The sequence below is a fragment of the Equus caballus genome, chromosome 2 (assembly GCF_041296265.1).
Source record: "Equus caballus isolate H_3958 breed thoroughbred chromosome 2, TB-T2T, whole genome shotgun sequence".
In the NCBI taxonomy this organism is placed as follows: Eukaryota; Metazoa; Chordata; class Mammalia; order Perissodactyla; family Equidae; genus Equus; species Equus caballus.
In genome coordinates, this window is record NC_091685.1 from 9,556,221 (window position 1) to 9,582,443 (window position 26,223).

General features: G+C 39.2%; 1 protein-coding gene and 1 long non-coding RNA gene across 5 annotated transcripts in view; one reads left to right on the forward strand and one right to left on the reverse strand.

The window, feature by feature from the left end:
* AGBL4 (AGBL carboxypeptidase 4) overlaps nucleotides 1-26,223 on the forward strand; it is a 1,218,758-nt gene that overhangs the window by 548,379 nt on the left and 644,156 nt on the right. The gene's annotated exons all lie outside the window — the stretch shown is intronic.
* LOC138919953 (uncharacterized) lies at nucleotides 18,298-22,817 on the reverse strand. The gene is made up of 3 exons (XR_011430551.1): nucleotides 22,561-22,817; nucleotides 22,236-22,360; nucleotides 18,298-21,126 (listed from the first exon to the last, which is right to left on the reverse strand). It is a non-coding gene; the product is annotated as an uncharacterized lncRNA (long non-coding RNA).

The following is a 26,223-nucleotide window of genomic DNA, read 5'->3' on the forward strand; positions in this document are numbered from 1 at the left end:
GAAAGAGATATAAACCCATGGCATAGACAGCAAGTAAACGGACAATTATACTATTCTTTTGAACTAAGTGCAGTGATAGAGTTATATATAAATAAGCAATAAATCCATACTCTCTATTACTCTTATTGTAATGATAATCTTTACCCTTACTCTTGTAAAAAAAAAATCTAAAATTTTGAAATTAATGATTTTGTTTCCTGAAATAATAGGGCTTTATTGTTAGAAAAATAATATTTTGTTTGAAAAATTATAAATTCATGAATTAATATTTTGTAAAATGAGTCATATGTTTAAAATTAAATTATAGCTCCTTGCCCCCTGTTTACCTATTCTCCTTTCCTGCTTTATTTTTCTGTATAGTACTTATTACCATCTAGCAAACCATAATGTATTATTTATTTTATTAGCTGTCTCTCCCTCTATTAGAAAGTAAGCACCATGAGAATAGGGATTTTTGTCATTTTTTAAATTCACTTTTGTATCCCTAGCACCTAAAGTATGCCTGGTACATGGTAGGTACTCAGTAAGTTATTTGTTAAATAAATGAATTAATTCATTATCCCTCCACTAAATATAACAATTATTTTTACTTTTACATTTTCCTTTTTAGTTTTTCTTTCCATGAGCACATTTTTACACAGCTATTATCAAATGTATATACCCATTTGTATTCTGTGATTTTCATTTAACATTATATCAAAGCAATTTGTCATGTTTTCTCCTAGTGTTCATTATACCATAGTTGGAGAATTTTTTACTGTTCTTATGTGTGTCACAATTTACAGTATCATATCCTTATTTCTGGGCATTGAGATTTTCTGTATTTTTTTCTAAAGTAGATAATATTGTATGGATTTAGTTTTGTTAAATTATTTTTTAGAATTAGCTCCTGAGGCAGATTGCAGGGTTAATGACTATAAGCTCCTGCTATGCATGCTCTCAAAATATGTTGCACCAATTTAAAATGCTACTCTTGGTCTGTTACTCTATCAATTTTAGTGCAATCTGGACAGCATTAAGAATTGGCGTTGGAAAAAATGACTAATTTAGGAGCTGTAAAATGATCCTTGCAGTTGTTTTGTTCTTATTTAAGTTTTATATCTTAAGAATATTGGCATTAATGCAATGCTACAAAATCAAATTTCCAAAAATAAATATATATGCATTAAAAAGAAAAGGTGAGACATTAAAGACTTCTAGTTCTGGGACAAGAAGGAGTAGATGCATTTCTCCCTATTTCTTTGACTAAGTGTAGCTGAAAACCATATACATCACTTTGGAGCAAGTCTCTAACAGGTAGAGAGAAGAGGGTTGGGTTACTCAGGGCCTGAAAAATGATACATGGTGAGTACCCTGAGTTTTATTGTTGCCTCATATATGCCAGAATGGTTGCTGGAGAAACTGGCCAGCTGGAAATGCCAATGGGTGAAGACAAAAACAAAGCCTTCTCAAAAGCCTGTTCTCACTAAACAAAGGACCAGGAAAGGGGCCACCTAGTAAGACAGAAAACTTTGAGACAATAGTTTCCAAAAACTGGAAAAAACCTACAGCCCCATCTTCTGCCTCACCAACGAATGGTGAATGAGGAGCCTAGGCATCCATCATTGCTCCAATTTCCCCATCAGGTGGTGTCAGAGAAAAGTGAGGAACTGGGAATTTCATTCCTTTTAGTCAGTAATGAATCCCTCCCTCCTCTCCATGATGTCAGACCACATGAGGAGTCTGAACTCCCACCACCCACTTGAGGATGGGATCGATAGCAGGGTGCAGGGAACAGAGGAAAGAACAAATGAACATGAGAATGGAATACTAGAAGTTAGCCAACTTGAACAATGGAGAAAAAAAAATTAACTAAAAAGAAAAATGAACAGAGCCTCAGGGATCTATGTGATGATAAATCTAACATTCATGTCATTGGAATTCAAGAAGGAGAGGAGAAAGAAAGTGGGACTGAAAAAAGTGTTTGAAATGGCTGAAATCTTCTCAAATTTGGCAAAAGATATACACCTACAGATTTGAGAGACTGCGTGAACCCCAAACAGGAAATACTGAGGGAAATCCATGCCAGGAAACATCATAATCAAAATTCTGAAAATGAAGGACAAAGAAAGAATCTTGAAAGCAGTGAGGGGAAATAACAAAGGTCTTACCTACAGGGGGAAAATATCGAATACAACAGATTTCACATCAGAAACTATGGAGGCCAGAGGGAAGTGGCACAATGTTTTTCAAATGCTGATAGAAAAGAACTGTCAACCCAGAATCCTATATCCAGCAAAACTATGCTTCAAGAATGAAGGGGAAATCAAAACATTCTGGATGAAGGAAAAAGTAAGAGTATTTATCACCAGCAGACCTACTCTAAAAGAATGGGAAAAGGAAGTTTTTGAAACAGAAAGGAAATGACAAAGAGAAGGACTCTTGAAATATCAGAAAGGAAGAAATAACAAAGTAAAAATGTGGATAAATACAGTAAACTTTCCTTTTTCTGTGTTTTCTACATTATGTTTGGTGTTGAAGCAAACATTATAACATTGATGTTGTTTTCAGTGTATGTGGAGGAAATATTTAACACAATTATACTATACATGGAGAACTAAAGTGACTTAAAAGGAGGCAGAATTTCTACATTTCACTGAAATTAGAAAGTGTCAACATCAATAGACTGTGGTAAGTTATGTATGTGTGATATAATAGCATGGTGATGGAGAGAGGAGTGAGTGTGACGATAAGGGGTTGCATCTGGGAGATCTTTTTGCTGATGAGATAGTTCTGTATCTTGATTGTGGTGGTGGTTACATGTGATAACATGGTATAGAACTATATACACATGTTGTACCAATGTAAATTTCCTGGTTTTGATGCTGTGCTATAGTTATGAAAGATGCAGCCTTTGAAGGAAACTGGATGAAAGGTACACAAGACCTCTCTGTACTATTTTTGCAAATCCATCAGAATCTATAATTATCTCAGAACAAAAAGTTAAATCCAGGGGGCTGGCCCCATGGTGGAGCGGTTAAAGTTCAACACACTCCACTTTGGTGGCCCGGGTTCACAGGCTCAGATCCTGAGTATGGACCTACTCCACTTATCAGCCATGCTGCAGAGGCATCCCACATACAAATAAGAGGAAGACTGGCACAGATGTTAGCTCAGGGCTAATCTTCCTCAAGCAAAATAAAAAAAAAAAAAGAGGATTGCCAATGGATGTTAGCTCAGGGCAAAGCTTCCTTACACACACACACACACACACAAAGTTAAACCCATGTTACTTAACTCTCCTCCCCTTGGAAAAAAGCCCCCAAAGTATAAGAATATTTTGAAGAATGTTAAAAAGCACAGGAAGATCTGTTGCTTCCCGATGATGAATGAAGATTGGAAAGAAACACGAGGAGGGGTGTTTTTAAGCCAGAAATGTAACAAAAGGAAAAACTCTAAAAAAAAAAAAAAAAGTTCAGAATGGATAATGTGGCCTGAGGAAATGTAAAGTAGAAATAGGGCAGTGGAGTGGGAGTACATCCCATCTCTGGGTCTTCTGCTAGCTCATGGAATGAACCAGGAGTAAGTCACCTCTCTGTGACACCATCTCCTCATACCGAGCACAGTGAGGTTGTCCACTCTAGGTGATTTTCACGCTGTGCTGCCTGGAGAGTTCTTGCATAGGACAAAGAGAAAACCCAGCGAGATGTAGGCCATTCTCTCTTATTTCCACCACAGCAGATGTGCTTTTCTCTGCTTTCCTTATCAGTGATCTGGAAAACTTTGTTTTCAAAAAGAAATACACCAATACCCCTCCTCCTTCCACAAAAAATAGATAAAATTTTACACAGTGTTTCAGATGGGGAAATAGAAACCAGAAGAAGATATATGACTTGCGCAAAATCATACAGCAAGTGCATAACACAGCCTGGAGCCCACATGGGACTGACCTGTAGGCCTGTCACTTTCCTCACTGCTGCCCCATTGCCTTCAAATAATGTTTGAAAACTTTGAGTGTGGTGACAAGTTATAACCATTTCCTTTAGTTTTATATAGTGCACCCTACCAATAGGACTGATCCAGCAGTGGAGGGCTCTCAGTATCTGGTGAGTTCTAAAGCTGCTTCAGAGGAAGGGGGATGGCCACTTGTCAGGGAGAAAGTGGAGGGGATTCCTGAACTGGGAGCAGGGGTGTATCATATCAGTATCAGTGTTACCAATCAAATAGTAGAGCATTCTGGTAAAGTATTACAGTTATTAATATTGTTTAACCCCAAAACCCAAACAGAAGGAAGCATGGAGGGGAGCGGGAAAGAAAGAATCCATGCTATAATCCCAGTTGTGGATAGTGAGACAAAAGAGGAAATGAGTGAGAGGTGAAGAGAATATGCTGGTTAATGAACCAGAAGGTGGTGACTTCCAAGATCCCCTCAAACTCAAACTCTGGCCTAAATTATTAGGATTCCAGGTCCTTTGAATGGAATTCAGTTCAACTCAATTCAAGATTAATACACATCTTTCTGCCATAAACAGCTTCCAGACATTGTGCTGGGTGCTTTGATTCTCTCAGAACCTTGGGAAGGGTGTCTATCACTTTCCCAGTTTTACAGATTAGGTTACTGAGGCTCAGGGTGACGAAGTAATTTGTCTCAATAGCGTAGGGAAGCTAGTATGTGGCAGAGATGGGATTTGAATACAGAGTCACTAATTTCAATATTAATCCTTTTTCCTATTCTAGGGTAGTAGTGGTTAAGAGCTTAAGCTTTGGAGTGGAGGGATCTGAATTTGAAACTGGCTCTGTTGTGTCTGTCATGAGGAAGATATGTGACTTGCTCAAGATCATACAGCAAGTAAGTGCAGAACTGAGGCTGGAGTCCACATGGGACTGACTCACAGGCCTGTCACTTTCCTCACTGCTGCCACATTGCTTCCTTTGCTTTTACTTCAGGTAAAGGGGCTGAAATGTGACAGTTTGATGCAGGGAAAGGAGCTCTGGCTTTGTAGTCAAGCAATTGAACCTGAATTCAAATCTCAGCTCTTGCCTTTGGGTAACACCAATAATAGCTACTATGATTAACCTCAAGTAGTACAGACACTGTGCTAATGTGCTGCTTGAATTCTCTCTAGCTCTCACAGTTGACAAGCCAGGACATAAGTGAGGAGACCCAGTGTTTATGACTTATGGTGCCAATGTCCCAGAAGGAACGAGTCTTAGTGATCACCTAGCCTAAAACCCTCATTTTGCACACAAAGAAACTAAGGGCCGGAGAAGTATTTGTCTAAAAACTCCAACTACTCTGCAAGAATTGGATTTGAACCCAGTCCCTCTAACTCTTTGGCCATAATACAAAACAGTCTGCACAGCAATTTATGTTACAAAATGGTTTTGCATCATAATCATATCCTCACAGTAAGTCTAAGAGGCAGGAAAACCCAAGTGAAGAAATCCATGCTCAGAAAAGGTCTCACAACCAGTCAGGGGCAGAGTGAAGACTGTGCCCCAGATCTGTGTGTCCCTTGGCCATGCTGTTTCCATTATCCACTCCTGACTGGTAGGGTGACCAACCATCCTGGTTTGCTTAGAACTATGGGCTTTCCTGGGATGTAGGAATTTAGACTTTAGTGTTAAATTGGAAATTTCCTGGGAAAATCAAGACAAGTTGGTCACCCAACTCCTGAGTGAGGAGGGAGAAATGAAGACTCAGGGAGGCAGCTCTAAAGACAGAACAAAGGAAAGACCCTGTGTTAACGCTGGGAAGATAAAACTGAAGTCCATGAACACAAATTGGTGTAGTCCATTAATACTCAAATCAGTTGTATCAGCAATGCTAATATTATTACCAATTATCCTTAAACATTTTCTTATAAAATGATAGTACCAAGACCTATGTTTGCATTTAGGTTAAATTTCAAAGTGCTCCCTTTCCACCATAGGTTAGGGATCACTAAGAAAACCTGAACATTTACATGAAAATTTACAATGGCATTATATTAAAATGTCCATATAGTTTAGTATTCTAAGAGTTGGAAAATGTAGTAGGAAGAGATCAGGAATAGAAATCTAAAAATCTGAGTCCTAGTCCTGGCAATACTGTTCTGAGATTTAAACAATCAAAAAAGATTCATATTATAGAAAAATCTTATTTACAAAGGTGTTCATTATAGGTTGGTTGATAATGACAGAAACTTGAACCAACCTAAATGTCTAAAACTAGGAAAATTATTAAGTAAATTATAGTGCGTCAACTTGATGCAATATTATGCAGGCATTAAAAATAGTTTCCAGGCATTTGTAATAACATGAGAAAATGCTGATCTTGTATAGAGTAAAAAGTAGGATAGGATACTATATATAATTGTTATAATAGTATGAAACCTATATATGTATTAAATGCACACACATATAATGCTGTTAACTGGTGTCTTGGGAGGGGAGGATTACAGTAGATTTTTATTTCTTTAGAGGTTTTTATATTTTTAGAAATTCTAAAATTTTATATTTGTGAAAAATCAAAGTAGTATTTATTAAATGTAAAATGATAATTTGTAGTTAGGTTTAAAAATTACTTACAATATGAGTTTGAGTAAGTCATATCACTTTTCCAGGACTAAGTTTCCTCATATTAGTGAAATGAATATAATGTGCCCTATCCTTCTGAGCTCCTGGGTATTACTGAGATCAGTAGAGATACTGAGAGTAAGAGAGTGAGAGGCATTTGGAAATATAGGTCATGACCAAAGTCAAATTCTTATTAAGAGATAAGGCAGATGGGCGTGTAACTCTATCAGTCACCTCTCGCAGTGGTGTGCTGAGCTGCACCTATCAGCTTGCAGTAGCTGATTATTAAATTTTTAGCAATTTTGTGAGCTACTTTTTAAACCATTGGTTGCTTGAAATCATGTATTTATATCACGGAAATTGGAGAATGGTATAGATCAGGCCTTTACGTGGCCTTAAGCCAGAAATTCAGATAAATGTCTTATAAATTAATGATAAAAGAACACATGGAGAAAATCTCTGTGGATAAAACTGACTAAAAAGCTCCACACTACATTCTCAACTCTGTGGGCATGGGGGTCTCTTTGTAAGGACTCATGGTCCAAGCCTCAGGGAATTGGACCTCCTGAAGAAGATTCTCAAGGGAGAGAAGCCAGAGGGTGCTGAGAAATCATGCCTCAACTAGCTAGGACTCACATCTGCTACATCTGGGGAGGTAGTGCTACATCTCAAAGTGACACCAGCACTTCCTGAATGTGTGAGAAGCTGAAGAAATGAACGGGAAACTGTAGATTCTTGTACTCACAGGACTGTGTCTCAGTCAGGGTTCGAAAAAGAAACAGATGACTCGCCAAAATTAGGATAATTTCAGGAAGGTTTATTTACAAAGGGTCATTGTATTAAGGAGGGTGGTGTATAGAACCACAAAGGATAGTGCAAGAACCTGAGACTAGTAACATCAGAATTGTCACCACCCTTAGAGGAGGGGGAGGTTAGTGGAACCTAGAAAGCGAGAGTTATATAAAGTGGTCTGCTTTGAAAGTAGCAGTGACCTTCTATCAAGAGACACAGCCAGCCTTAGGTGACTTTACAGGTAAGCGTCCAAGGAAATAAATACTCTGACCACCCCTCCTTCCTGCCTCTCATCTCTTGCTAGACTTCCCCATTGGAAGACCTAAACAGAAGCCAGAGGTGCAGAATACAGTTGATATAATCCATACAGGTTGGTCATCTCCGGCAGAGGACAGGGTGGAGAAGGATGGCAACTGGTTACAGAGGGGCAAATGGAATATGTCCAGCATAGTAAAGTTTGAGTTTCTAGCTGACACTGACTTGAGTCCTTGTCTTCTCATATAAAATGTGTGTAATCATCCTCTATTTTTCAGGATGGTTTTGAAGATTTGATAGAATGTATGTGAATCACCTTACTGGAAGCACCTGTTGCATGCTAATGTGTCCAGAAATAGTGGCAATTATTATTGTATTTTATTACTTGATATCATTGAGCTTTACTTCCCTTATCAGTAGAGTTAATATTACTTTCTTCCCAATGGTTATTATAATTATAAACCTTAGGATATGAAAGCATTCTATAAGATATGACACTTTAAACAATGTTAAATATAAGCTGGAACCTATACTCTTGAGCAGGACTGAAAATTCAACTTTCTGTTTCTAGATCCATTGTATTAGAAACTTTATGAGCTTAGTATTTGTTTTATTCGCTGCTGTATCTCCAGTACCTAGAATAGTACTTAGCGCAAGGTAGATGCTCAGTAAATAATTGTTAATTTATTTAAAGGGCTCTTTTCTTTTTAAAGACCTCCTTGTCTTTCTGATTGACCAGATGCTCTGACAGTGCTCCTTGGCGCTGATCCTTCCCTGCAGCTGGGACTGCCTTCTTCCAATGCTCATCTTCTGTCTGATGAGGAAGTCTTAAGCCTACCATATCTGCGGAGTTTCCTTTCCATATAATCCAGTACAAAAGCCTTAGTTATATTCAGTCTGGTCTCTCTCTTGCCTGTCCACGTTCATACTCCAGTCCTCTGGCACAAGTCAGCATGTTAAAGAAACATTCAGTCACATCATCTTCTGAGCTCCTACCAGCCACTTGCACTTTCCACAGGTTCCAAAGGCTAATGGCTCACCCTCTTACACATTTGTTCCTTCTACTAAGAGTGTCTCACCCCCTTTTTCTACCTATACAAATCCTAGGCACCAATTTTTGTTTTAACAGATTTTGTTTTTCCTTTTTCTCCCCAAAGCGCCCCTGGTAGTTGTATATATATATATTTTTAGTTGTGGGTCCTTCTAGTTGTGGCATGTGGGATGCTGCCTCAGCATGGCTTGATGAGCAGTGCCATGTCCACGCCCAGGATCCAAACCGGCGAAACCCTGGGCCACCGAAGCGGGAACGCGTGAACTTAACCACTTGGCCACCGGGCCGGCCCCTGTTTTTTGTTTTTTTTTTTAATATCTCAGACTTTGCACATGCTCTTCCTGCGCCTGGAATACTCTTTATTTTCCCCTTTCTTCTCCTTCTTTTCCTCGATAACTCCCATATATCTGTGAGGCCTCAACTTAGATGTCATTTCTTTGGGAAAAGCTTCATCAACAGAATCACTAAGATGAGATTAAGCACTCATGTACTCACAGAGCTTCTTCCTATCATATGCTGTGTCGTATTTTCCTATAGGTTTAGTTCCTTCCCCTATAAAATTGTAAGTTCCTTGAGGGCATGACAAATTTATTTATCACATCACAGTGTCTATATATATTAGAGTAGGCCAACTATTGTATTAGATAAACCCTAAAATCATCTAATGAATCAAGCAAATACAAGTTCTTTTCTTCATCATGGACAAACATCTCTTAACTATATAGTCATTTCAGGAACCCAGGCTGACTGTTATCTTCAATGCATAGCTTCCAGCATTACCTGGGCATCAGCTCCAGTCCAGCCAGCTAGATGTTGAAAGAGGAAGAGCTCACATGGGAACTTTTTATTAGCAGTCCTGAAAGTGGCTCATACTACTTTTGGTCATATTCCACTGGCTAAAATGTGGTTTCATGACCACATCTAACTGTAAAGAAAGTTGTGAAATATGTCTAGCTGTCTGTGCAGGAAGAAGTAGAGAAAATGGATTTTGGTAGGTAGCTGGCAGAATCGGTTCCACTCCCACAAATATGTACTCAAATATTTATTAAATGATGGAATGAATTCCTCCCTAACAGCCCATATCACGTGCATAAAAACTTCCTTGATTCTGCCAATAAAATATTTGTGTTTGCATCTTTTTTGTGGCACTTACCTTCCTCTACCTGAATTATAGTTATTTGTGCACATATCTTGCCTGCCACCAAAAATTACAAATTCCTTGAAGGCAGCATCGGCATGTGAAGCAATGAAGTCTAATGGGAAAAGCATTGACTTTGGAATCATACAGCCTCAATCTGAGTCCTAGTTTTGCCAATTATTACATGTGTGATCTGGGGTAATTTCCTTGGCTCTCTGAGCCCCAGTCATTGTTATTGATATTTATGGCCTCGCTGCTTTATTTGGGCCTCTACTAATGTTTTTGGTTGTGAATCAACACCTTGAATTTCCTTTCAGTTAATGTTAACTGATAAACATCACAATTAGATCAGATTGGATTTATTTGGAGCCATGTGTTTACCTTTTAGGGTAATTAAGTGGTTGGACCAGAAACAGAGACGAGGAATTTCCAAGGACCATTTTTTTTTTTCCTGTGATTAATGAAGTCAAAATATGAGCTGACATTTAACTGCTATTCTTCTATATTTAGGGATTCAAATTCCTGATAACAAAAGATGTAGTCAGAGATATGCCCCAAAATTTGTTTTTAAGGATGTTCATGGCAGTGTTCATTATAACTGGGAAAAATTATAAATTACTAAATACTCATCAGTAGAGATTGGTTAAATATAGTTGGTATGTCATGGGATGAAGTAGTTAAAGATCATGTTGTAAAAAAATATAAAAACAAAGCTAAATATATATGTGTATAAAGGACACAAACTAAAATATTCATAGTGATTTATCTGGATATATTGGGTATTTTCTTTCTTTTTTGTGTCCTTTTCTGTTATTTTGCAGATGTTTAAAAATAAATATCACTGCTTTTATAATTTAACATTTATTTGTAATTAAAAAACAAAAATTATTATGGTAGTGCCCTCTGACTTCCTGTAGTCCTTTCATGCAAATCATATTCTTCTTGAGTCAAATGTTGCTCAAATTACAAGTGTTGGGCAGGTCTTTGAATTTAGGATTTATATTTTTGTGCCAGCTAGATCTGGGTCTGATCAGATCTCTTACTTTAACGATAGCTTTATTAAGATATAATTCACATACCATTCAGTTATCTAAAGTATACAATTCAATGGGTTTTAGTATATTTAGAGTTATGCAGCCATCACTGTGATCAATCTTAGAACATGTTCATCACTCTACTAAATAAAAACCTGTACCCGTTAGCAGCCACTTTTCTTTCCTCAGCCCTCAGCCCTAAGCAACCACTAATCTACATTCCATCTCTATAGGATTATCTATTCTGAACATTTCATATAAATGTAGTCGTATAATATGTGGTTTTTGTGATTGGCTTCTTTCAATGTTGTCAAGGTTCATCCACATCGTAGCATGTGTCCGTACTTAATTTCCTTTTAGGGCCAAATTGTATTCCATTATATGTATATACCGTATTTTAGTCATTCATTGGTTGATGAATATTTGAGTTATTTCCACTTTTTAGCTATTATAAAAAATGCTGCTATGAACATTTGTGACAAGATTTTATGTGGACAAATCTTTTCCTTTCTCTTGGGTGTATAAGTAGGAGTGGAATTGCTGTGCTGTATGCTAACTGTTTAAGCTTTTGAGGAACTGCCAGACTGCTTTCCAGAGTGACTATATCATTTTACATTCCCACCAGCAGTATATAAATTCCCTTTTTGATTCCAATTTTTGTTCTCTCATGTAGTGTGTATGTATGTATGTGTGAGTTTTATGTGCTATGTCTGGATTTTTGTGTGTGTGGTATACGTGGTATGTGTGGTTTTGTGTGTGTGGGTGGGTGAATAATGTGTACATATGTTGTGTGTGTGTGTGTGTGTGTGTGTGTGTGTACCTGCACACGTGTGCCTCTTTTGCGTTAGAGTCAGGACTGGTGATACTGTTTAGGTACTGCATTTTCTATGCCTCCCAGAGAAGGATTCTTGCTGGCCTTTCTGAGACAGATCTTGCTTGGTGGCAACCTCCATCCAACCCTAGAGCCTGGCAGCCACCAACTAGGCAGATGTGCTGGTGGATCCCAGGGCTTCCAAATTTTGGAATGGACAATATCTCCTGTCCTTTATAGTAACTACAAGGCAAAGTGATATGGAATGGGATCCAGTCTTAGAGTTCAGGTTGCCAATAGTCTCTTAAAGTAGTTATTGAGCTTAATTATTATGGAGGGTTTGGAAGAAGACAAACTCCTTCCCTAGCAATGCCCCTTTTCTTCTTGATCCCTCTCTCTGGAACCAACTTTTAAGAGCCAGGTTCTATTACTTACTTTGTTTGGTGATTAAGTAATTTATGTAACTTTTCTGAGACTCTGTTTCCTCTTATATAAAACAGAGCTAATAATATCCATTTTACAATGTTGTTGTGAGAATTAAAGCTATGTAATGCCCCAAAATATTGTAGCTATAAGAATTATTGGTTCAATTTGCTCTTTTTTTTCATAAAAACCCTACATCATTTCTAGAGCTTAATGCCTATCCATGAAAGTTTGCTTTTGTTCTCAGGTCTGTATTTTCAACCCATTCCAGAAATCCTTATTTGATATAAGAACTTAATAAGGATACTTGGATCATAAGCAGAATACTTATTGTTCTTTGGCTTATGATCAAGTATATCAGAAACAATAAAATGATTTTACTTGAACCCAGATGTGGTTTAATATAAGGGAGTTAGAAAAAAAAGAAAGCAGAAAAATCTCTGCTCATAAAATAGCACATTATAAAACCCCAGTCATTTAAAGAAGATGTAACTGAAATAGAAGGGATTACCTCCCACTCACTCTGGTGAGAAGAAAAGAAACAATTAAAAGAATATATTAGGGAGAATATTATTTTTATTTCAATATTTCCATTATATTTTCTCCAATTACATGCTGAATAGAGTTCTTTAGTACAACTGAAACCACAAGATAGAGTTTAAAAAGAGTGAATAGTAGAAGATTAAGGCAACTGTCTTTTGCTGGGTGGAGGGTAGGTTTTCCTGACAAAAACAAAGAAGTGGGGGGTGATATATAGTTCTGAGTGAATCAACAGTGATAAACTCCCTAGAGGCTCATCCCTTTGTCAAACTTCTCTTTCCAAACTTGATAGTATAAAAAGATTCTTTACACTCTGCTTCTTGAGAGGGCAGGTAGGTATGTGTAGAGGATGTTGGAGGGGTGTGGAAAGGGGAGAAGAAAATAGCATCTTTGAAATTCTTACTAGATAGCATAGAATTTCAGAGTTTGAAGAGACCTTAAAGATTACCCGGTCCTAATGCTTAAGGAACAAATGATAAAAATGAGACTCAGAGAGGAGAAATTATTGTCCCAGAATAATTATTTTCCATACATGTGGTAGAGTGGACAGAACCGTGTCTGGAACTTGGTTCTCCTCTCAGGCCAGAGCCAGACTCCTAAGCTGAGCAGCCACATGGATAGAAGGAGACCTGAAGAAAGACCCAGGTGAGAATATAGGCTCTACCTGGTGTCCGTATGGCTCTGGACAAGTTGCTTAATGTTCGTAGACCTCAATTTCTGTGTCTATAACAGATGATTATGCCTACTTTTTACTGTAGTTATGAGGTTAAGTAGGATAAGGTGGGGTGAGTCACCTGCTACGGCAACTGGCATCCTCTTTCCCTACCCACTCCCCTGTAGCTTAGACTTTACTCTTTACCATGAGCAGGCCCAGCTGGTTTTCCAGAGCTTCTCAGCCTCTCCTCATCCCTAGTCTTCCCTGGCCTAGTGCCGTGGGTGCCAGCCCCAGGCAGTGGTGAGACACTCCCCAGCAGAGCTGGTTGCTCACTCTATCCTGCTCAGCACATTTGTGTCCACATTACAGCTCGAACAGTCTCCAAGGGTCGGGACCCAAATACTGACAGGCCCTTTTTTGAATTTGATCAAGGAACCCAGATGCTTGTTCTGATTAGAGGACCTTTTTAGATGTCTGACTCCCACTGACCATGTCATCCACCCCAGTTTCCAAGGCTGTTTCTGGAGCTGAATATTTGCTGAGAAGTGTGCCTGGAACCTGAGTGGTTCTTACTCTGCTTGCTCTCAGTTGTCTGTTTAAAAAAGACCATGTGCAAGAGGTGTTTCCAGACCAGACTGGCAACCTTTCAAAAGTGGCTTGTATTAGTTCTTTCCTTCCTCTCTCCCTTTCTTTTCTGTTCTCCCTTCCTAACTTCTTCCCTGTGTTTAGTAAAAAGACAATGAAGGCAAAGAGTTTTGCTAAATATTGTAGGCATTGAATAAGTCATAGTACCTATGATTTACAGCTGAAAAGGAATCTATTTATAATATACCTGGATAAGCAGTGTGCACAGGATGCTAGGGAAAACTTCTCTGAAAAGGTGCCATTTGGTTTGAGTCTTGAAGAAGTTGAAATTGTGAACTTAGCAAGCTGGGTAAATGGGTGTCTGGGCAAGAGGAAGGGTACCAGGAACGCATGAGAAAAGCTGGTGTGCTTGGGAAGTAAGGAGCAGTTGGGGCTAGCTGGAATACTGTGTGCTCGGAATGGGAAAGATGAGTGGAGCTTAGGTCCTGTGGTAGATAATGAGGCTGGAAAATTAGGGTAAGAACAGATTGTTGACTGTGAGTTTCTCGAGGTGGAGACAATATCATCTTCTTTACACCCTCAGAGAGCCAGAAACACAGTAGATGCCCTGTGAATTTTGTTGAACTGGCCTGAGCCACCATCTTTCTTCTGAATTATTGCAATGACCTCCTCCTGGCCCCCTGATTTTACCCTTGCACCCTAAAGTCTATTCTCCACAAAGCCACTGGTGTGATCTTTTCAAAACACCAATTAGATCATGTCAGACCTCTACTCACCTCATTTCTCATCCTTTCCCCCTAGCTCACAGTGGTCCGGCCTCCTTGCTGTTCCTCAGACGTGCTAGACACACTCTTGCCTTAGGGCTTTTGTACTGGTTCTTCCCTTTGCCTGGAAAGCTCCTACTCCTGGTATTCATATTGCCACTCCCTTACCTCCTTCAAGTCTTTGTTCAGATTTCTCTCAGTGGCATCTACACTGGTCATCTTATTTAAAACCTGAAAGCACTCCCACCCCAGCACTCTTGTTCCCTCTTACCCTGCTTTACTTTTTTGGTTGTTTTATTGTTGTTGTTCATAGTCCTTATCATGTTGTAACAGACCTATGTTAATTTTACTTTTTAAAATTATGTTTGTTGTTTGTTGCCTGTCTTTTCCTGCTAGAATGTAAGTTTCACAAAGGTAGGGTTCTTTGTTTTGTTTATTGATATATCCTGAGTACCTAGAACAGTGCCTGGCACATAATACGTGTTCACTAAATATTTATTGTAGGACTTCAAGAAAAATTTACTGAGTACCTCTTCTGTGCTGGGCATTTTATAAACATAAAATTAAATGACATTTCCTTTATGCTTATGAAATTTTCAGGCCGTTAAGGGAGTAAGGCCTACTACATGTCCCTCTGTTCTCATACAAGGTAGTAAGTATGAAAGCCCACATGAGAAGATGCCATGGTCATCACAGGAGAGAGAAGTCACTTTGAATTTGGGGGCCTCATGTTCTTCTTGAGTATTAGAGTAGGAGAATGGGAGAAAAGAGCAGGGAGCAGTTAATCTACACCAACATAGATTATAGAAGAGAGGAGGCTTTCAACTGATCATGAGCTCCAGGCGACTGACACCAGCATAGTAAAGGCATCCTTGGCTGAAGGTTGGAGAAGAGGTCACTGCAGCCCTGAATGTTAGGTTATTGTTCAGGGTCACACAGCTAAATCAGGGGTCTTATCATCGGATCAGAACCCACCTTCGTATCCAGGAAGATACTGAATTATATTTAAATTTTTGTGCATATTTCTACACAAACCATATCTTTCAACTTATTCTTAAGAGGATTTGTGACTTCAGAAGTTTCAGAATTTGCTAAATAAGCTTAGCAGGTCAACTGGACATCAGGCATCAGGTTTCCTACTTTATGATACAGAGTGCTTGCAATTATAAGGTGAGGCTGCACCAACGTGTAAGCTGTTTGGTTGAATTGGCTTTCACTTGGGAAAAAAAGGGACACTATGAGTGATCAGATGTGCACCTGATGAGGTTCACTTTGGCAAAATGGAGGATGACTTTTTCGATGGGCCAGGGACCAATTAGGAGATTGTTTCTATAACCAAGATGAAAAATGATAAGGATGTGAACCAGGAGTGTGGTAGCAGGGGCGTTGAGGAGGAAATAGATTTATTCATCTTTCCTATATGTCTTTATTGTATGCTTACTATGTATGAAGCGCTACTATTGGTGCAGAGGATAAAATAGTGAGAAAAAAGAGATACTGCTCATGCTATTATGAAATTTACCCCAACAGGGGGAACAAATATTATTTGAATAATCATGAAAACAAATTTTTAAAAACCTCAAAAGCAAACGTATAATTACCAAAATTTGATGAGTACTATAAAGGCGATATATGCATTTCAAAGATAGAAATTTGAATTTAAGGAAGGACTAAGTGACTGAGAAAAAAGTGCAATGTTTGGAAAGACTTTTAGGTGTTTGTTTAGGTGATAAAGTAGAAGATGGTGCTATTCCCAGAGACAGGTAAAAGGATAAGTAATACTAGATAAGAAACAGGTTTGAGGTGAGGGAAAGCAATAACATGTCCATTATTGCGCAAGAGCCTTTAGGACATCCAGGTAGAAGAGTCCAGCTGGCAGTTGGACATGTAAATCTGGAGCTCAGGAGAGATATCAAGGAAAGAGATGGTGATTTCATTGGTACTAACACATGGTTATGGTTCAAGCCACCTCCAGAGATGTAACATAATGTGGGAAGAGACTCCTCCTGCTTTCCATAGCAGTTCCAGTGGGCATAATTATAGATCAGATCATTAAATATTCAACAGAGTTTGCAACAGATAAAAGCAATTTTGTCTAATTTCCCTAAATATTAATATCTTTATGCACCTTAATCCTTTCATTATCAGAAAGTTTATTCAAGTTAAATATTAAATATACTCTGATTTTTCAGGATTTTGGGGGGTTTTGCATCTGATTTCACTATGTATTAAGGCTGGAAATGTGAATGAATATAAAATGTTTGGTGTTAACAGACTGCTTTTGCCTACTCTTGCATTGCCTGAAGGTTCTGAAAAGGAAAGAGTGTGGACTTTGTTAACAGATGGACCTGGGATTCATTTCTAGCTCTCCTACTTTCTAGCTATGACAGATGAGTTGCTTAATCTTTCTAAGCCTTGGTTTTCTTATCTCTAAATGCAGTTAAAGTTATCTTGGGAATTAAAGAGAGAGAACAAAAAACACTCAATATAGTGCCTGGCACTTAGCGAGTACTCAGTAAATGCCCATTTCTTAAGGCTCCAGTTCTTAAGGTGATTGGTCTTTTTGCACTGAGCCTTTCATCACTATTTCTCAGAAACCATTGGCTCTGGGTTGGCTAGCAGCAAGCTGTAGGAGAATCAAATATGATTCTTGATGGTCGCTAGCCCTTGTAGCCCCAAGGAGATGAAGCATTTGTCTGAGCTCATGCCATAATCCATGGGAATCTAGTTTGTTTGTCATAGATGGCCAACACCAGGGTTTGCTTACTGAAAATGACCTCCCAATTAACCGAATTCTGTTATCTGTGCCAAGATGAACATGATATACCAAAGCCAATTTGGCAGCTTCTCTAATTTCACCCCACCAGGACATCCTATCCTCATTAAGGTAAGTGGAGTCAGCCTGAAGTAGTCCCCTCAGGACTGCTGGAAGTCCATGATTAATCTGCCTGACTGGAAGCCTTCTCTGGCTTCTCTGCCTAGTTCTTTAGTATTTTGTTCTAGCAAACCAGGGGAGCAAGTTAAATAGCATATGTATTTGCAGTTGTAACCCTTTCTCTTTTTAAGAATGGCATATCAAACAGAGCATTCTATGACATACAAAAGAAAATTTCTATTTCTTCACCCTCAGTTCAGTTCCACAAATATTTTCTATTGGAATATGTAGAATAGACAAAGTCTTTAATTTTGAAATAGACAAAGTCTTTAATTTTGAGGCAGTTACAGTAAGTTTCAGCAAGAAAGAAACTTAAATGATTCCAGTACTGAAGGCAGGACTTGTGCCTAACTCTTCATTTTCATATGCCTCTAACTCCCAGAGGCTTGCGTATAGCTGGTGCCTGGTAAATTCTGGTTGGTTGAGTGAATAAATGAGTGAATGAAAGGAGTCAATAATGAATCTTAGAGCCTTCCTTATTTTGCTGTAGTTAGCATATTTGGCATCATCTGACTGGTTTGTTTTCCTTTTCATAACTTTTCCTCTACTTTCTCTTAGAGATTACGGATACCGGTATAGTCACTCCTACAAATATACGTTTGTATGTGGGAACACAACCACACACATGTATACATATATGCTCTGTGGATGCTGAGGAACTTGATTAAAAGATTCAGTGGTACAATTCCTTACCACCCCATCCCAATCTGACCTGCTCCTTCTACTTCTCTGCTAAGTGAGCTGGTTTTGGACTGTGAGCCCCCAGAGTAGAGATTGGGTCTGATTCATCCCTGTACCTCCAGTGTGCAGCACAGGGCCTGCCACAGAGCCTGCCCTGTGTCAGTTTGGTTCCACAGCAGAGAGAAATTGAGATTTTTGGTAGTGTTGAATTCCAGGGCCGTGTGGAATTTGGTGTAATCAGGCCAGACGTGTGAGGTTTCAAGCTCCTTCTCTACTCTTCAGTTTCTCTCGATTTTCTTCTGCTTGCTTATTGATGGCTAAAGTTCCTTGAATGGGTAAATAGCTACCTTTTAAAAACAGACTTCCAAGTGAAAAAGAAGAGGGTCTAGACCTTGCAAGAAAGTATCAGTGATACAGCTTTATTTCACCATAACAATATTTTCTGAATATATGCTATGTGCAAAACATGTTTGATCCTCACAATTGGCTTTTGATAGTGCAGCAAATAATATTCCCGTCTTACAAATATGAGAGTTGAGATTCATAAAAGTTAAATGAAGCCCAGGGTCAATGATTTAAAGGGTCAAAGCCCCATGCAATGATTTAATGGCAGAGGCTGTATTAGAGGTAGAGAAAAACCATACAGTAATTAGACTAGTGGAAGGGCAGAGAGTTGAAGATTTGATAAAACTCAAGACAGAATTTTCTAATTTGTCAGTTTTTTGATGGATTTCCCTAGATGGTTCCTCAGTTAGCTTCGCAGTTAGTTTCAGGAAACACCGATTCTCGTTTTCGAGCATGGCATTCTAGTATACTAACCAGTTCTAGGCAGAGTCACGAAAACAGCATACATGTTTGTGGCATCGTTACTACCCCACGCCACAGGAGTCCTCTTTGGGCCTCTATCCCTTGAACCCAATTCCTCCAAATCTGGGCCTCGCTCTGACCAGGGCTTTTTGAAGTATACTCGTCCTCATCCTCATCGCCATCCTTACTTCCTACAGTCATCATCATCACTAACATATATTGCTATCAGAATCAGCAGGCAGATAGCAAAGGGAAAGAGAAAGAATGGGAAGGGCCAGTCAACAACTCATGTAAAACTGCCTACAAATATTTAATTTGATTTGATTCAGGAGTCCTGGGGTAGCTTCATGAGTGTACAACCTGTGTAGTCTTACAGAGCCCAGCATTTAGAAGAACTCCGTGCTTGGTTTAATGCCCTAGTCTTCTCCTCTGGAAATTCTTAAGTTTTTGAACAAGAGGCCTATATTTTCTTTTTGGCACTGGGGCCTTACAAACTATGTAGTCCGTCCTGTAAGAAGTCATTTCAAAGGCAAAAAAGAACATCAAAGAAACAAAACAAAATAAAACAGCTGAGAAGGAGCTAAAATTAAAGAATGGCTGCCCTAAATAAACTTTTACACTTGACAGAAGGTTTTCACTTGCATGTACCTGTGTGGGAAGCGTTAGAGTATCCAGTGAAGCAGCAGGGCAAGACCATTACTGTTGTTTGCAACCATAAAGTGTCTTCCGTCCCATTATACCACCGAGTCCCTCCTCCTCTCCCCGTGTTATGATGTTCTCCTCTTCTTCGGTGTTTTTCTTTATCTCAACCCTCCATCCCCACTTTAGGACACTAATAATAAGACCTTCTTACACCGCCCTCACAAATTTTATCAAAATTTATTCTTCTGTGTCCTAGGTTCTCAGGGCCCAAGTCTGAACTGATTAAGCTCAAAAGCTAATATCTAATATGTTACAGGTCATTAGCAGCCAAATGTGACTTCTAGGTCCTGCTATTTGCCCTCACCTTTGACAGGCTTTCCACATGGAGGTGGCATGTTCACTGATAGGTGAGACATTTTAGGCCTGTCAGTGTCTTTAGGGCTTGGCCACAACTGTTTGAGGGTATGGATCTTCCCTCACACAAGAACACGTGACGTGTGTGCTCTAGACCATTGCCAGAAACTGCTCCCTGGACTCTGTTATTAGCAAAATGAGTTATTTTGCTAAATGATACTTTGGGATGGTGTGCAGTCCATCCATTCCTCTATAAATCATGGGAATTATTCCTGAATCAATATTTATCATCAGGAAATCATGCTCTTGGACCAAATTGTTTTGATCTATTTTGTCTGCTATACAGTTGGCTTTTACTGCCTTAACATTTTATTGAGGGATATCACAAAAAACAACCTTATAAAAAAAGTTAGTGTGTTTGCTCTTAGGAATTTTACTGAATCACTAGTCATGGCATCTATCAATTTCCTATATAGAACCCCACATAAGCTCATTTGGGGGAAAATTTGTTGCTTCCTTAGATGAGTTAAGGTAAGTTTTATACACAAAATAACGTGAGTCTTTACTTTTGCTATGGCTGCCAGAAAACTCAAAGCCAAGTTCATGACTTAACCGTATCTTCCATATGCGAACTTCTGGGCTATCCAATTGTGCTTTATTTCTCCCGGCTCTAGCTTTGAGCTGTTTTCTTCATCTTGATTTTTATATTGAGTTGTTTTTTAAAAAATAATTTTATGGTTTACATTTCCCTACATCACCTCAAATCCTTTGTGGAATGAAGTGGGTCATAAAATTTTAGTATACACATACAGACATACATACTGTGGCTGTTGGATCAGGGATTGCTTATATAGCCCAAAGGAGAAGCCAAAGATGCCAAATTTTAGGCACTAGAACTAGCTAATAGGTGACAGAGTGGTTTTTCCAGTTACATGTCTTTGTGGGGCTCTAATTTTCCTTTAAGAAGAGCAGTCCTGCCTGCCAAGTCTGGACTAGAGCTGAATGATGAAAAAGAGCATTACCTAGAATTCAAGGTTTGGGAATTCCAGTCCTGATCCTTTCACTCACTTGCTCTGGATTATTGGGCTGAACACTTTAACTGGGTCTTAGCTTCCAATATCTCTAAAAAAAAAGAAGAAAAATGTGTTTTTTTAATGTTAAGATACATGCATTGTACAGCAATTTAATAAAGATTTTATTGATATATCAACTTTTCAGAAAAGAAAAGAAATATTATATTGATTGTAAAGCACAATTCCATTTCAAAGAAAATACAAAATGTGAAAAAAATTGATTTTTAAATGACGAAGGTACTTTCCTCATAAGTTTTCTCTGAGGATTGTAAATAAGATATTAAATAAAAATGTGGGTTGCGAATGGTAAAATGCTACCCAAATATAGGGAATATTGTGTGAGGGAAGGAGTACATGGTGTTGACAATACACGCTTCTCTTTTTACAAATTCTGCATTTTAATTTCACCTTTTGAAGAAATTTAATCTTCCTCTTTGAAGATTTGCCTTGGGGATGAGGAAGCCACTTGAGTGAATGAAGTCTGGAGAGTGCTGCCCTGTGGTGCCCTGTCAGCTTGTGCTTCCCAGCAGTCAGAAGCAATCACTGAGGACTTGGGTGTCACTGAAGGTGTTGAGCACTCTGTCACCTTTAGAGGATGTTGAAGAGGGGATCCCATCATTGCAGAGAGTTGGATGTAATCTTTAGACCCAGTTAAAATGCTTAGATTTATTTGCTTTTTTTATGTTGAAACAAAACCTTTTATGAAACCAAGAGTATTGTCCTTCATGGTTTATGGCACAATGACACCCCTTTAGACCTAAATGCACTGTGAGGAAAGCTCTCTAAAATGCATTTCCAGACCCTTCCCCAAGTATACTTTGGCACTTAGTTTACTAAGCATCTTGTTCCTGCCTGTGAGCTTCTGGAGGCCAGGGAACGGGGTTGTTTTTTTTTTTTTCCTTTCTGCCTCTTGTATTTAGCTTAGACTGAGCAGGTAAAGGAACGCTAGTGAGTTCTTAGTAATTCATTGAAAAGCTACAGTTTGTTTGTGATGGGTCATGTTCTCCACATGCTTTTCATTTAATCTTCACAGCACAGCAAACTTATGGCATAGGTAACATTTTTATTTAAAGATGAAGAAACAGAGCCTCTGAAAGGTTAAGAGATTTGTCCAAGTTCACATAACTTGGAATTGGAGGAGCTAGGATGCAAACTTACATCTTTATGGCTCCAAAAGCCAGCTCTCTTTGAGGAGAACTTCACAGGAGGAGGGAAGGGGGTTCTTTGGGTACCGGGGCACCACATCTGCTGAAGATAGGCTGGATCAATTCTGAGAAGAACCGCTGGATGTTGCCGTGGGCAATATCATGGAATAAAGGCAAGAAAATAATATTTATTGAGCACATGCTACATGCTAAGAATTGTTTTAAGCTCTGTCATAGATGTTTTCTAATTTAGTCTTCTCTATAATCCTCAGAGATAGCTATTCTTATCTTCTTTTACTGAGGAAGCACTTGAATCTCAAAGAGATTAAGTAACTTACCCAAAGCAAGGTAGCTGGCAAGGAGCATAGTTAGGATTCAAACCACGTCCTCAAGTTGACAAGGTCCATGCTCATTCCACCACATAATGGTGGAAAGGGACTGAAGAAACAGGGAAACAATTTCATAGAGGTGAGGGTAACCAGCAAAAGCAAGAGGGAACAAGGAAGCAAAATTCAATTCTTGAGAGATTCATCTTTTTGGTTTCTAAGTTCCAGCTCATTTCACCCCTAAGAACGATGCGCTCAGGACATTAAGACCAAAGCCTGTAGCTATTTGAGAATGTGTCTGAGATGTTGTAATCAAGGTGAACTTCCTGAAGTTTAACATAAAAGAGAACCAATGAAAAAAGTTCCCGGTAGCTCTCTGATTTGAAAGCTCTGACCCACGTACTCTTGTGGTATAAACCTGTTTTAGGAGCCAGTCATGGGGGCTCCTGGGGGGAGGCCACTGCAACGTGAAGGTTCTAGTGAGGAAACAAAACTCAATCTAAAAGGTCATTTTTGAATCATCGCTTTGGCTGTACTGAGTGGGGAGCTGACAGGAGATGTCGTGAGATGATATAAAGACTATTTGACTAGCAAAAATGACTTGAACCCTGAGGATCTTGGCTAGAGCCAGCCTCTTTCCCTATCTAACTATGTAACTTTGGGCAAGTCACTACGCCTTTCTGACATTCAGTTTTCTGACTACTTGTCCACCCTCACATTTGTCACTCTATGTCCCTTTTTGCACTTTATCCTTCTAGATTGCTGGACTGATTTTGTTAACATCATGTTTTTGCCTATGCTGCCTCCCTTGCCTTCAGCTTAAAGTGCCATCTAGGCTCCTTCTGTTGCTCTCTGTCACCTGAATTCCTGGTGCCTTCCAGGGTTAAGCCCTTATTTGCCAATCTCTTGGTCGCTGAACCTGACTGCCCCTGCCAGCTGCCTCTACAGCTAAATCTCCCTCCTCAGCTTTGATCCCAGAAACCAGTAGTGGTTTCTGAAGTCCCAGAATGCCTTACGCAAGTGACTGCTTAGGTTCTCAGTCTTTCGTCAGATAGCTGAAAGGATGTCATTTGAAGAAGATACATATAAGTAATATAGTTTCAGAGGACAAGAACAATAGGGAGAAATGATAGAAAGATATAGTTTTACATTCCTAATAATTAATATTGTTACAGAATAATTGAATTCCCTTATAAGGCAGTGAATTCACTATCACTAGAGATATTCACTCAGAGAGTAAATGACTCCTGATCACAGAAAGAGGATTTTGCTCTAGTAGGAAGATCGGATTAGATGGCTTTTAAGATCTCTTCCAACACTAATATCCTGGGTTTTTATGATCATCTCAGCAGATGAGTAGGGTAGAAAGTGACAAATGACGGACCAAAAGCTGAAATATATCCACCAAACTTGAAGTAGATGATTTCAGAAAAGAATGTCAGCATTGACACATACAACCAAGGATTGTTAAGCAGTATTTGTTTATTTATCATTCAATTGCCTTTTATTGAGTGCATATTATGTTCCAGGCGCAATACTACAAGGTGGGGATTCAAGAGAAATAAGATGCACTCCCAGCTGCCAAAAGAACATAGGCCAGTGATGAAGACACATATGTAAACAAATATAATGTGCTCAGTGCTATAAAGGAAAGACAAATCAAATGTGGTGGGAGCATAAAGGAGAGAGAACAACTTCTTGCATAGGTTTGGGATAGCTTCAGAGTGGAGTTGGATCTTGAAGCATGAGAGAGTTTGGCAGGGTAAAGAAATAGGAGGCCAGCCCTGTGGCCGAGTGGTTAAGTTCGCATGCTCTACTTCGGCGGCCCAGGGTTTCGCCGGTTCAGATCCTGGGCGCAGACATGGCACCACTTGTCAAGCCACGCTGAGGCGGCGTCCTACATAGCACAACCAGAGGCACTCACAACTAGAGTATATAACTATGAACTGGGGTCTTTGGAGAGAAGAAGAAGAAAAAGGAAAAGAAGATTGACAACAGATGTTAGCTCAGGTGCCAATCTTTAAAAAAAAATAAAAAGAGGATAAAAAAAATGGGAGCTAGGCCTGCATTTTCCAGACAGAATAACATCTTTAGCAGAGACATTGGGATGTAAAAGAGCAAAGTATTTTTAGGAAAAATAAGGAAGAAGGTAGGCAGGGTGAAGGAAGGGGAAGGCTGGCACTCACGTTAAAAGGGTGGAGAAGCAAGATTCTCAGAAAAATCTCTGGCTTTAAATACCAGATGCAATGTGACTTTTAGATTATAAATTATGTGGCCAGCACAGAGCAGACGCTAAGAAGTGGTAGTCCCCTCCCTCTCTACTTCTTCCTTTCCTGTGCGTGGATATCCAGATGGCCTAGATGAGGGATCAAAGGTTTCTCATCACTCTCCAAGTCTCACCAAGGCGCATGCTTACCTGACCTCCACGCAAGCAGGTTTCACCCTGGCTTTCTAGTCGTCAACAATGCAGAACCCTGTTAGGAAGGATATTGTGTCAGAGGAGGTTATACGGCTGGCATTCATTCCCAAAGTATGGGCTGAGGACCCAGGGAGAGCTACAGGGTTATTGCAGAGGGGTCCCAAATTCAGATGTGGCTGTGTACTCACTGTCTGTACACTGACCAATAGTATCCCTCACAAAGATGCGAATTCAAATGGACATTGTTGCTGCTGTGGCTAATAAAATGCGAATTCATTTGAAAGCTTCACCAAATTAATTATAACTTTTTGCCCTTGCATAGTTCTTGAGTAAAAATACAAATCCCATGATGTGAAGGTTTGAGGAAAGTTTTAACATTCAACAGTTTTTCATCTTTGCAAAAATCAGCAATCAGTGGTCTAATTGGGAGAGACTTAAGTGCAAACCCTGACTTTGCCACTCAGCCTTTTAATTTCCACACTGTGTTGTAATTTACGGTTGGCAGGAGTGTCCCCTCCATTGTGGGCTCCTCAGAGTCAGACATGGTGAGGTATCTTATTCATCTCTATGCCTCCAGAACCTAGAATTGATAGTGGCAAAGTAATAGAAGTCAATATACACCTGCAGACCTTAGATGCTGTGTACTGAATCTCCTAGTCAAATGGCCTTGGGCAAATTATATAAGCTCCGTGAACCTTAGTTTCCTCACAGTAAATGAGAGGTAATAATACATTATTGTTGAAGCATTGTTGTGAGGATATAGGGCAGTAATGTATATAACACGATCCAGCACAGAGTCTGACAAATTGCAAATGCTCAAAAATGTTGCTATTTTCCCTTTCGCCTTTCCTCCTTAGCATTTAATTAAGGGTGATTCTGATTTTTTAATTGAGCAAGTTACATTTTCGTATTTGTACTTTGGAATCACTATCAATGGGATAGTGAATAAGAAGCTTGGGATGGGGGGAGGAAGAGATTGGGGAAGCAGGCAGAAGGGAAGATAATGGCCACAGGAAGGCAAGTTAAAGGACCACTTGAATAATACAGATAAGAGGTGATAAAGCTGGACCAAGGCAGTGGGTGTGAAGATGGAGAAGAGGAGATGAAACCCAGAAAAAGTAATATTTTGAAGTGATTGTTTCTAGAACAGTGCTTCACTGCAGTGGATTATCTTTCCTATGGCTTACATACAAGGAGCACGTTGTACCTGGAGCTGGGCAAAGAGGGGGATCTCTCCGAAGAGTCCAGAGTGATGA